The sequence below is a fragment of the Panthera tigris genome, chromosome A2 (assembly GCF_018350195.1).
Source record: "Panthera tigris isolate Pti1 chromosome A2, P.tigris_Pti1_mat1.1, whole genome shotgun sequence".
Taxonomy (NCBI): Eukaryota; Metazoa; Chordata; class Mammalia; order Carnivora; family Felidae; genus Panthera; species Panthera tigris.
Window position 1 is genome coordinate 160,672,002 of NC_056661.1, and position 10,608 is coordinate 160,682,609.

Here is a 10,608-nt window from a genome sequence, read left to right on the forward strand (position 1 = left end):
GCGTCGCCGCGCTCCTCGCTGGCCGGCCCGCGCCGCTCCGCCCGCAGACGCGCCGCCGCCGTCAGCGCCCGGCCGGTCCACACTGCATCCTGGGAGCCGGCGCAGGCCCGTGAGGCTTCCTGGAGGCAGCGCGGCCGCACAGCCCCACCTGCAGCCCGGAGAGGCGAACGGCAGGCGCGGCGCCCGCCCCGCCCCGCCCCTCCCCGCCCCTCCCCGCCGCCAGCAGACCCACCCACCCACCGGTCCACCCGCCCGCGGGCCCCTAGAGCCCCAGACCCCCGCCCCACCGGCCTCGCGCCTCCCCGACTCCCCGAGCCCCCGAGCCCCCGACCCACCGGCCTCCCGACCCCTGACCGCCCGACCCACCGGCCTTCCCACTCTCAGACTGCCGGATCCCGGACCCACTGACGACCCGACCCACCGGCCTCCCGACTCTCCGACCGCCCTATCCCGGATCCACTGACCTCCGACATACCGGCCTCCCGCCCCCCGAACCCCCCCCCGCCCCCCGCCCCCCGCTCCCGACTCCTCGACCTTCCGATCCACCGGTCTGCCGGCCCGCCGACCCACCGGCCTCCGGAACCCCCCGACCTTCCGACCCCCTTATCCACCCGCCCACCGACGCTGTCCGACCCACGGGCCAGCCGACCCACCAGCCTCCGGACCCCCTGAACCACCCGGCCACCGACGCTGTCCGACCCACAGGTCTCCCGACCCCCTAGCCCCTCTACCCACCAACGTTGCCCGACCCACTGGCCCCCGAGCCCCCCCCCCCCGACCCACTGGCCTCCAGAACCCCCGGACCCACTGGCCTACGGCGGGGCGCGCGTTGAGTCACCGCCTGAACCCCGAGCCGGACCTGCATCCTGCTGAGAGCCTCACGCCCTGGACCCCACGTACCCCGAGGGACTCGCTCACTAAAAGGAAACTCCGGCTCCAGGGACCAGCCCGGCCGGCCGGGTGACCGCGGCTACAGGGCCGCTCTCCCTTCGAGCTTCAGGAGACCCGTGCCTTCTCCCACAGGGCATCCGCCACGTCGCCTCTGCTGCTCTAGGTCTTGCCAGACGATTTGGGTTTTTTATGTATTTATTTATTTGGGCAGCTGTAGCTCACGTCTGTCTTGGTTTGGAATGGAATAAATCCTTCCAACAACAGGAAAATAGTTCGGTAAATCCCGGTGGGGAGCCACTTAGAACTTTCTGTTGTGTGCTTATTATTTATAACAAATATTTCTAAATGGAATGAACACAATGCCATATTTATAATTATTTTGGTGAAGAACTTGGTGTGGGAAGATGTTCGCGGTATTTTAAGAGGAGAAGTCTGTCCAGAATGATCTCAGTTTTGTGTAAAAGAAAAAACACACGCAGGAGTCTGGAAGCATGTATATCAACAGTCTAAGCGGTTTTTCTCTAACAGTGAGACCACAGGCCGGTTTTGCACATTGTCTAACTTTTTTTTTTTTCAATTTATGTTTTTATTGTATAGTATATATTGTATAGTATATATATGTAGTATATATTGTATAGTAACGAGAATAGAATTTTTAAACAAAAAAGGAGGCAAAAATTAAATAAATAAATAAATGGAAAAACTCCTTAAGAGGCAAACCCAGGCGGGGCGGGGGGAATGGACGGAGCCTTTGAATGGGGCCCCCATGTGGCCACAAAGATGCATTTCCTTTCAGAATTCCCTCCAAGCCGGACTCTTCCTGAAGAGGGAACCTGTGCCCCACGTGGTCCAGACTTCTGGGCTTTGGGGTCTAGCCTGCAGGGGTCTTCATATGCCCTTTGCTTTCTCCCCAGCAGCCCCCGCGGATGGTACAGAATGGGGTCATCCCGGATGCATTCTTCATGTGTAGAAATGGAATCTCTCCAGGAGTGGGGGTGGGGGGACGCTTTCCTCAGGAGTCTGCTCCCAGAGCCTGATTTCTTTTTTCACGATGCCAGCCCAGCTCTTTTAGGATGCCCCAAGCTCTTGAAGGTTGTTTCTCGCATGTAGGGATGGGGTGGGGGAAGGATAGGGGTTCTCCAGCTTGGAGCCCCTGCCACCCTTTTGCCTTTTGGAGTAAATCCCTGAAAGGGTGTAGTCGATCCACTGACTGTAGGAGAATGTTCCTGAACCTTCCAGTGGTCCTTTTCCTATATATATATATTTTTTTCCCTCTAGCTTTGCTTCCACATGATTTCTTCCCCTCCCGAATAACATTCCCTCTGCCAGGGTGGGCCCATGTTTTATGGGCTTGAATCTTGAATGATTCCCGGAATATTATTAAGAAAAAAACTTCACAAAATTGCAAATTTAAAAGTAGGTACAGGGGGGCGCCTGGGTGGCTCAGTCGGTTAAGCATCCAACTCTTGATTTTGGCTCAGGTCATGATCTCAGGGGTTCGTGAGATCGAGCCCTGCATCAGGCCCTGTGCTGACAGTTTGGAGCCTGCTTGGGATTCTCTCTCCTTCTCTCTCTCTCCGCCCCTTGCCTGCTCATCCTCTCTCTCTAAAAATAAAAATAAAAAAAAAAATAGGTACAGAGCTGGTGCAAGGCAGGTGATCTGAATCTTAAGGTTTGTTAGTTTCATGGTAAAGTCCTTGATTAAAAAACAAAAACAAAACAGGGGCACCTGAGTGGCCCAGTCGGTTGAGCATCGGACTTCGGCTCAGATCATGCTCTCATGGTTTGTGAGTTCGAGCCCTGCATCAGGTTCGGTATGGAGGCCCCCCCCCCCACCACCTTTGAATCCTCTGTTCCCCTCTCTCTCTGACCCTCCCCCACTCATTCTCTCTCTCTCTCTCTCTCTCTCTCTCTCTCAAAAATAAAAATAAACATTAAAAAAACAAACAAACAAAAAACCAGCCGTGGGAACATGCCCAAGCCCGTGGTGTAGGTTGGGACGTGAACCCTGGAGTATTACGGGAGGCGGGGGGAAGTGGGAGCCAGAGACTGGAAAGTCATGCCATTAGCTGGCACAGATCTTCAGGCAAGACAGCCAGCCTCTCAGACGGACAATGAGGAGATCGGACCGGGCTGTTCTGTAACTTTCCTGGGTCTGGCTTTCCTTTCATGCCAATTTCCTTCCACCCAACTGAAGACCACTATGTCTGCTCTCACTGTGACCTATGTGCTGGGCTGTGTAAGAGAGCTTGCTCATGTTGTCATGAGACCACGGGTTGGCCAGTTCCCGGATTAGCTTGGAGAAGGGGTGGGGGCTTCTTCCTTCTCAAGGAAACAGAGGTGTCACCTCCATGGTGATATGGCCCCTCGGGGTCCCAGCTCTTCCAGGAGGAAATATGTTACTCGCCTCACAGAGGATGTGAGCAGTGTGGGACTGGGGGCAGCCTGGGTGTCTCTCGGATGAATTCTTCCCAGGACAGCGGATCTGACTCGCTTGGTTCTTACTTCCAATACAGAGCACCCCTTCTGAGCAGAGTTGAAAGCCAAGGCTCCCACAGGGGGTTGGACTCATCCATCTTTGTATTTCTGAAGACTGGCAGATAAGTGTGTGTGTGTGTGTGGGGGTGTTAAACACATATATGGTTTTCTCTTTTTTCAAACAGGGCAGACCCTATAAAGTAGATCAAATCTGAACTGGATCTTGAAGGATGGGCAACATTTTTAATAAGCAGAGGGCAATGCAGACCAGAGGGTGGTCGTAGAAGGGTTAGCTAGGGAACAGCCTAGAAAAACAGGGGGGTAGGAAGGCACAGGGCACATTGAGAAGGAACGCGATCCGGTTTGCCAAGACTTGAAGCCACGAGGGAAGACAGGCTGAGCCGTGTTGTGACAAGCTTTACCAACTTTCCGCAGGCTGGGGGGCTGGATTCGGTGACTGTGGCTGAGCAGGGAATAAGCCAGGTGCCATGCCGACCGGGAGGCTTACCCGATGGTGGTGTGTACAGGGAGGGGTCGAGGGGGTGAGAGATGAGCCTGGGAAGAAGGTACTGTGGGGTCCGAGTGTGAGGCGAGGAAATGTCTGGCCAAGTGTCACAGGAGCGGGAACAGAAAGGAAGGAGCAACCGAGAGGGCTGGCAATGATACGCAGTGAGAGGTGGCGGCCAACTGGATGTGTAGTTTACGTGAACAGAAATTCCGGGAGAGCGTGGAGGTGCTGGGGGGGCAGGGGGAGGGGAGTGTGCACCTACAACAGAAACAAAGGGACTAGGAACAGGAACTAGTTTTCAGGAATGTGGTTTTAAAAATTCAACTCCCCAGGGGCGCCTGGGGGGCTCAGTCGGCTGGGCGTCTGGCTTCAGCTCGGGTCATGATCTCACGGTTCGTGGGTTCGAGCCCCGCATCGGGCTCTGTGTGGACAGCCCGGAGCCTGGAGCCTGCCTCGGGTTCTGTGTCTCCCTCTCTCTCTCAAAAATAAATGCCCATTAAAAATTAAGAGAAAATCTTTTTAATATAAAAAATAAAAAAATTCAACTTTTGATGTGTGCCACTTCTAGGTAGAAACTGCCCATCACGGTGGATTCTCAGACGAGCTGTCACTGTGTGAAAGCTTGTGAAGGGTACGGATTTCTGGATCCCGTCCCAGATCCACTGAAGCAAAATCTCTGGGGGTAGGTCCTGAGTATTGCGGGGGCGACTTTTAGAAAGGAAGATCTATTTTTAACATATAGTAAGCTTATAGTAAGGGGTGGGTGTAGGGAGGGGTGGGGCTGGGGTTCTGATGTGCAGCCAAGTTTAGGAAATCATTGACTGGCCCAACCTTCTGCCTAAAATAAGAATCCATTGTGGGGACGCCTGGGTGGCTCAGTCGGTTAAGCTTCCAACTCTGGATTTCGGCTCAGGTCATGTATGATCTCACAGGTTTTGGGATCAAGCCCCACGTCCGGCGCTGCTCCAACAGCCAACTTGCTTGGGATTCTGTCTCCCCCTCTTTCTGTGCCCCTCCCCTGCTCATGTGCACAAACACACTGTCTTTCAAAATACATAAATAAACATTAAAGAGAGAGAGAGAGAGAGAGAGAGAGAGAGAGAGAGAGAAGGTACATGGCCATTAAAAAAAAAAAAAAAGAATCCATTGCAAAGTATCCCTGGTCACTGGCCCTCCAGCCTCTCCTTGCAAAAAGTATAAAGTGACCCCCCCCCACCCACCCACACACACTTAGATTAATATTCAAGACCTTCTGTAACCTCTCCCTCCATTTCCAACTTTATGGTGCAGTCTGTTCACACATGTGCAAAGAGCAGGCGTGAGGGTTTTCATGCCTGTGCCTTTCCTCACTTCCCCTTTTATCCACGTGAAGCCCCTCATCTGCCCCAGACCGGCTAATTCTCCCACAAAGCCTTTCCATTCCAGTCACGTCTGCAATGAATTCTGCCTTGGCCAAGCTGCTAGCTTAATATTGGTACCATTCATTTGCCGTTAGAGAAAAAGTCTGACACGAGGTAATAGCGTCCTAACTTGCCTCATAGATTATAAGCTTCTTGCGAGCAAGGGCTATTTCTTATGCCTCTGGGGTCCTCTACTATGCTTGCTAGAGTGTAGGTTTACAGAACATAAGGTCATCACTTGGTATTAACGTTGACTGATCTTTTCATGTGGGTGTGATGAGCTAGGGTCTCATGAGCTCATCACTCTCTGCTGGTCCATTACCCATCACCACGCTCCCATCACCTCCACGCTTCCAGAAAAATCCACGGTTGGGGTAGTCGTTGATCATCTGCAGCTCGCCCAGCAGGAGGGGGGAGACTGGTGAACATGAGACCATACGCCAGCCCAGGCGATGGGGGAGGCCTGAAGCACGGGGTCCAGACGGTTCAGATGCAAGGGCTACTCACCCAGAAGGCCCTGTTGTACTTCCTGTGCCGGGTCAAGTACAACAAACAGTATGCATGGATCTCCCTTTTTCCAGCTGCACCCTTAGGCCTAAGGTTTTCCCTTGGGACCAGGCACACAGCCTAAAAGTCAGTCCTAGGCCTTTGAAAAAGGTTGTGGTAGTCATCACCAAATACTGTTCCCCAAATATTTCCAGTTGGCTTCCCAGAGGGACGTAGCTGGATTGCGTTTCCTGGCCTCTTCTGGTTAGGTCTGGCCAGTGAGTTGTCATTTCTGGGCCGAACATTTAATTATAAGTTGGGGCTTTCCGAAGATTCCCTTCCCTCCACTCCGGCAATCAGCGAGATTTGAGAGAGTGGCTGTAATATTAGCCTGCATCCTGGAGGGAGGAGACATTGACTAGGAGACATTGACAGCTACACATGTCCCGGGAGCATAAAACAAACCTATGGTGGAATAAGTCCCACAATTTGGGGGTTGAGTGCTAGCACAGCTTGACCTAGTCTAGCCTCATTGATACCGAGAGTTGGGGGTGAAAGTTGGCCAGGCACGGGGATAGGCATCCTGGGCCCCAAGTGGGGTCTGTTCAAGCTTGACTTCTCGCTCAAGCCTTTCTCCCACCCAGGGAAAAGAGGGGACGAAGGAAGGGCTCCCCCAGAGAACATTGCCCCGCAATGGGGCCTCTCTTTTGCGGCGGTGGGAAGGTCCGTGCCTCAGTTCGAGAGAGCTAGCATCAGGGCCTCTGGTGTTGCTGTTTCCACTGTGATGACGTCACCCTCAGCCAACCTGGAGGTTAGCTCCTGAGGAGGCTTTCGAGAGCTGGGGTAAGGTGGGCGTGTGGCAACTGTGTGGAGGAAGATTCAGTGCCCTGGCCTCCATGATCGCCCTTCATGCTTTCTAGAAACTTCCGTGGCCTCAGTTATTCTCATATGCTGATGTAAAACTTGCCTACGCTGAGCGTGCCAGTGGCGATGACGGTTTAGAGAGTGACCCATCATCCCAGGGCCCCTGCGTCTTCCATGGGGTCCGAGCTTTGAGCCTCAGGAATGAAGTCTTGAACCCGAAGACATTCCAGGCTTCCTCAACAAAGGGAAAGGCTCTGGGCCTGGCCTCTCCCGGGGCAGAAGTCAAGTCACCTGAAGCTGGTAAAGGTGAGGAGGGTACAGAAAAGAATGTTTGCTTATTTTAAGCAAACTCCAAATATGGAAAAATCCAGACTTATATGAAACAAGCATCAGAGTTGGCTTTTAGACTTACTTAAAAAATTCAATAACTAAAGTTATTGAATTTCCCCAAAACTACGTTCCCCACGGCTTTTGAAAATAGTTACGAACATTAGATTTCTCACCATGTACATTAAAGAACACTTACTGTGTAGAACACGGCCCACCCCAGCAGTGACATTATTAATTATAATAGAAACAAGCTTATTACTAGATTCTGACTCATTTTTATGAGAGATTTTGAAGTTTTATAAGGCTGACCATTGAGTCATCAATTTCGGATGACCTCGTAATGAATGCAACACTGCCTAATAGCTTTCAGGGCTTGGGGAGGGGGGACCCTGTCACATCAAAGGCGAGTCAGCTAAAATGAGGAATATTTTATAGGGGCACTGAGTTATTTCCAGCTTGGCCAGGGACAAAGCCCAATCAGTAGACATTAGCCAACAAGTCCATACTGGGTACCTCGCAGGTCCTTAGCCTGGTGTTGGGCATGAAGATTATATAATCAAGGAGACCATATTTCCTAAACCAAAGCCCCAGGGTTTTTCATAATAACAAAGGACTTTTACGTCCCTTTTGGTGCTAAGAGGGAGCCTGGGAGGTGTGATTCAGGCCCTAGACATCGAAAAATCTGGGACAATTTATAGATTCCTATGGATAAAAGGGAATATCTGAAATTAAAACTGTCCTAGGAAAACAAGCACACAAGTGCATTTGTTCAACAAAAACTGCTCAGGGTTTGGCACAGGGATGAAAGATGTCTTTGCCTAAAAGGAGCTCCCGTCCAGCGAGAGTCAGACATGCACGTCACCAATGACAGCAGGATCAGTATGGAAACAAAACCCAGCAGAATAAAGGAGTGCTACCTCTTGCCTGGGGGACAGGGAAGGCTTCCTGAAGCAATAGCGAAGGGTCGATAGGAGTTTGCTAGGCCGACAAGGTGGGGCGAGGAACATTCTAGACAGGAACTAGAATGTCTGAAGCATGGGGGGGATGGAAAATTAGACAATGTGCCTCTGATTTTTTTTAATGCTTATTTTTTGAGAGAGAAGAGAGAGAGAGAGAGAGTCAGAGACAGAGACAGAGTGCAAGCTGGGGAGGGGCAGAGAGAGAGAGAGGGAAACACAGAATCCAAAGTAGGCTCCAGGCTCCGAGCTGTCAGCACAGGGTCCAACGTGGGGCTCAAACTCACGAGCTGTGGGATCATGACCTGAGCTAAAGTCGGACGGTCAACCGACTGAGCCACCCGGGCACCCCTAGACAACACACTTCTAAATAACACATAGAAATCAGAAAAGATTTGTGGATGGAACTGGAGGGTATTATGCTAAGTGAAGTTCGTCGGAGAAAGACAAATATCATATGACTTCACTCATATGAGGACTTTAAGAGACAAAACAGATGAACATAAAGGAAGGGAAACAAAAATAATATAAAAACAGGGAGGGCGACAAAACAGAAGAGACTCATAAATATGGAGAACAAACTGAGAGTTGCTGGAGGGGTTGTGGGAGGGGGGATGGGCTAAATGGGTAAGGGGCACTAAGGAATCTACTCCTGAAACCATTGTTGCACTAGATGCTAACTAATTTGGATGTAAATTTTAAAAAATAAAAAATAAAATGAAAAAAGAAGAAAAAAAAAGAGAAACCAGAAAAGATTTTGAAGTGGATGATTATGAAAATAGAACATAGGCAAAGTTTGTAGTTTACAGCTCAAATCACACCGAGTTAGAAATTGAAATCCTTAAAAGAAGCAAGGCTGGGAAATCAATACTATAAGTAACCATTTCAAGAAATTAGAAAAAGGACAATAAGTTAAACCCCCAAATGTAAAAAAATGAATTCATAAAGATAAGAACGCAAAACAAATGTTCACAGACAAGATCCACAAAGCCAAGTTGATCCATGAAAAAACTAACAAAATCGATAAGCCATTAGCAAGAGTGATCAAGAGACAAAGAACGAAGGTACTTATGGGTGATACGAAGGATGACAAAGGAGGGGTCCCTGGCTGGCTCAGTCGGTAGATTTCAGGGTCAAGGTGCAAGCTGCACGTACGGTGTGAAGCCTACTTAAAAAAAAAAAAAAAAAAGACAAGTGAAAGATTAGTTCAGGTCCTGAAGACAGCAAAGAGACATAAGAAGAATATTGTGAACAACTTTATGCCAAGATATCTGAAAAACTAGATGCAATTTTCCAGAAAAATGCCAAAATGCTTGAAAAACACAATTTATAAAAACTGACCAAGAAGCAATAGAAAGTCGAATATTTTCTTACCTATTGAATAGACTTTCTAACTAGAAACTTTCCCAGAAGGAAAACTTGAGGCTCAGATGGCTTCCCTGGTGAATTCTTCTTCCAAATGTAAGGAAGAATGAATACTACACGTATATACAGTCTTCCAGAGAATTAGAAAAATAAGGGATACTTCCCAACATATTTTATGAGGCCAGGATAACACTGATATTTAAACCTGAAAAGGTAAGAACGGAATAGTAGAGGCTGATCTTTCTTATGAACTAGGTGAATCTGAGAATATCTAAAAGGATAAAATATAATGACCAGTGAGATTGATTCCAGGAATCAAAGGTGGATTTCATATTTGAAAATCTATATAATTCATCACATTAACTGGGTAAAGGAGGAGAATCACCCCATCATCCTAATAGATGCAGAAATAGCATTTGAAAAACTCAACATCTCTTCAGGATTAAAAAATACTTGGCGTACTATTCATAGGTGGTGTAGTTTCTTATGGCTGCTGTCACAAATAATCACAGGCTTGATGGCTTAAAACAACCCACATTCATTATTTTGCACTTCTGCAGACCAGAAGTCCAAAGTCAGTTTCACTGGGCTGAAATGAAGGTGTCAGCAGGCTCCCGGGGGAGAATCCACTCCTTGCGTCTTCCAGCTTCTGGTGTCTGCATTCCTTGGTTTGTGGGTCTGTCCCTCCAAACTTCGCCTCCATGTCTGTGTCCATACTGCCTTCTCCTCTTTTGTCTGTGTCAGATCTTCTTCTGCCTCTCTTGCAATTGCATTTAGGGCCACCCAGATTATCCAGGATAATCTCCCCGTTCAAGGTCCTTAACCACGTCTGCAAAGACCCTTTTTTCCATATAAGCTAACATTTACAGGTTTCAAGGATTAGGACTTGATATCTTTGGAGGCCATTATTCAGCCCTCCGTGGAAGGCAATGTTATTAATTTGATATAGGGTGTTAGAAGACCGTCATGGTAAGCATCACATTTAATGAGGAGATACTGGAAAGTTTTCCTTTGAGATTGGGAAAGAGGAAATGACATGCAGAGTTATCGCTTCTATTCAGCTAGGTTTCCGAGGTCCTGGCTGGTGCAATAAGGAGAAAAAAAAAGGGGGGAATAAAAAGCATAAAGAATAAGAAAGGAAGAAATAATACTGTCATTAATCACAGTTGATAGTATTGTGTGTGTAGAAAATCCAAAAGAATATACGGATGAACCGTTGGAATTAAGTGAATTTGCCGGGTCACTAGATACAAAAATACAAATACAAATATGAAAATGCAAAAATCAATCCTATTTCTATATGGCAGAAATTTAAAAGTTAGAAAAATTG